This window comes from Oryza sativa, chromosome 1 (assembly GCF_034140825.1).
Source record: "Oryza sativa Japonica Group chromosome 1, ASM3414082v1".
Classification (NCBI taxonomy): Eukaryota; Viridiplantae; Streptophyta; class Magnoliopsida; order Poales; family Poaceae; genus Oryza; species Oryza sativa.
The window spans coordinates 12,178,427-12,181,277 of record NC_089035.1 but is presented as its reverse complement, the minus strand read 5'-3'; the positions used below and the strand labels follow the sequence as shown (position 1 = coordinate 12,181,277).

The following is a 2,851-nucleotide window of genomic DNA, read 5'->3' as shown; positions in this document are numbered from 1 at the left end:
TCCCGAACTACTAAACGGTGTGTTTTTTTAAAAAAATTTATAGGAAAGTTGCTTTAAAAAATCATATTAATCCATTTTTGAAGTTTAAAATAGTTAATAGTCAATTAATCATGTGCTAATGGCTCACCTCGTTTTACATATCTTCCCAATCTCCTCTATCTCCTCTCCTCAAACACAGCCTAAGAGTAGCTGGCCTCAACGCCCCCAGATAGCGTTTTAATAATGCCATTTCTCAACAGTTTTGCTACATATATAAAGTAGCAGTTTTTCCGTGCAATTTTACAGGCCTAGATATTAAAAGTTTAATGAAATTTGAAATACAACTCTCTTAGTTACCTCCTATTCTATGGATATAAATGTATTTTGCATACAATACATTTTAAAAGAAGACTCTTTAGAACTTTAAAAGACGAATTGGCTTTATATACAACCCCTGACTTTTATTTTTCATATATAATATAGTCTTGCACTCTTGCTAGAATTTGTCTAGCTTTTGGACAACCACAACACGAGCTTGTGAGGGATGGCAGTTGGGCGAGCCCATGGGTGACCGTGGCATTGTGAGGCTCTAGCGACCCTGCCCATTGGTGAAGATGACGTAGCTCTTCTTCCTCATCTCCGGTGGCCTCCTTACTAAAAATATTATATATTAATAGCAATCTATACTTGACGGGTACTCCCTCCGTCCTAAAAAAGGACAAACCCTGGGTTTCCGCGTCCTACGTTTGACTATCCGTCTTATATGAAATTTTTTTTATAATTAGTATTTTCATTGTTGTTAGATGATAAAACATGATTAATAATTTATGCGTGACTTGTATTTTTAATTTTTTTTCATATTTTTTTAAATAAAACGGACGGTTAAACGTTGGACACGGAAACCTAGGGTTTGTCTTTTTTTTTAGGACGGAGGGAGTACAATTTAAGGGCCATAAGATTTGCATTCGAACTTTTATCCACTGAGTATACAAGAATATGTTTTGCTTAATGAATTATATATATGAACCCATAATTTTCTTTGGTTTGTTTCTCTACAAATGCTATAAACTAATAGCATATGTCTCAACACCATCTGGATAGGGCTATGGCTAGTTGAACCAAAGAAGATGAATAAAAGGGCAAAAGTATCCATGAGCAAATTCTAGCAAGCAAGAGTGCAAGACTTCTTTTTTTTTAATAAAAGGCTTTCTCGTAGCGAATTTTGCACGTAAGTATATATGCAATCGTCTGTTTAATTTGATTAATTCTGTATGCGATACTTCATATTGAGGATTATCTTTATGTTTTAATTTAGAGCACATATTACATATTTATTATTTGTGATTCATTTTATCATATAGTATGCCATATATACCAAGAGGATAACTGGTTCTAGCTCTCACCCCGGGAAAAAAAAGAACCACTTGACCGGAGTACTTTTTGAAGACTTACTTGATCACTGGAGTAGTGTCACATAACTCATCATATATATATATATATATATATATATATATATATATATATATATATATATATATATATATATATATATATATATATATATATATATATATATATATATACCCAATTCAAATGAGTATGAAACTTTTTCAATTACTTAGGTATTAACATTAACTACTTTACTAACTAGTTCAAAGCAAGTTTGAACTGAATTTGAACTTGTTTTTGTTAGATTTTGATTATAGGTATATAGCATCCATATATATAATTAGTTAGATATGTAATCATGGATTATGAAATAAAGTTAAATTTGAGTTGTTTTGTTGATAAGTATAGGTATGAATCGAATTATTATAACTAGGTATATACTCACAATTTGAAAATTTTGAAAAATTTGAGTGATTTTGTGCATTAGATACCATGGTGCCCGGGCACCATGGTGCCCCATATGAGTGTCCTATATATATATATATATATATATATATATATATATATATATATATATATATATATATATATATATATATATATATATATATATATATATATATATATATATATAAGGCAGAAACAAAGGTGCCATCCGATCTTCTTGCCATATACTCCAGTGATCAAGTGAACTTAAGCAAGCACAAGTAAAGAAGACGAAGAGGAACAGAACAGAAGGGGGAGATCTGAAGATCGGCCTCGCGACTAATATCAAGATGGACACACAGCTACACAAAGTAGCTAGCTAGTCAAGTACTTGTCGTAGTTGCCGTACGAAAGGGCCACGCTCTCGGGACCAGCGTTTTGTACATCAGTAAGAAGAGCAAGAACGCCAGCACCACTCCGAGGAAGATGTGTCGGCGAGCCGCCGCGCCGTTCATGGCCTCGCTGCCCGCCGTTGTCGACGTCCGCCGCTGCCTGCGTACTACCGACCCATCGCGCGGAGGCTGCGATCAGATCATATATATGAATAAGAGGAATGAGATCAAAACAAAGCTAGTAGCAAGTTGTATGAGTTATTACTAACTGGGAGGGGAGGAAGCTAGAAGAAGAAGCAGAAGCAGAAACCAACCACTGGTCGCGGGGTATTATGAAGTTCGCCCTGCATTTCTCTCAGACCGATCGACTGCCAACAAGAGAAGATGAGTGCTGAGCCTGAATGGAGGCCCGGGCGCAGGGCCGGAACATTTATGGTGTTGGCTCACACGGTAGTGCACCGAGGTGAAAACGGTAACGGTAATTTCCGGCTGACCGGCATTCGTTTTCGACTTTCTACTGGCCGAGCCATATGGAAATGGTAATCGACCGAAAAAAAATAGAAATGGTAAAAAATATGGAAATAAAAAGGGAAATGGTTTTGCTGTTATACCGATCGTTTCCGTATTTATCGTATTATTGTGGAAATTACCGTTTCTTATAATAT

General features: G+C 35.4%; 1 long non-coding RNA gene across 1 annotated transcript; it reads right to left on the bottom strand.

The window, feature by feature from the left end:
- Nucleotides 1-2,017: 2,017 nt before the first annotated feature.
- LOC136354988 (uncharacterized) lies at nucleotides 2,018-2,589 on the bottom strand. Its single transcript, XR_010738952.1, has 2 exons — nucleotides 2,501-2,589; nucleotides 2,018-2,375 (listed from the first exon to the last, which is right to left on the bottom strand). It is a non-coding gene; the product is annotated as an uncharacterized lncRNA (long non-coding RNA).
- Between the last annotated feature and the right edge of the window lie 262 nt (nucleotides 2,590-2,851).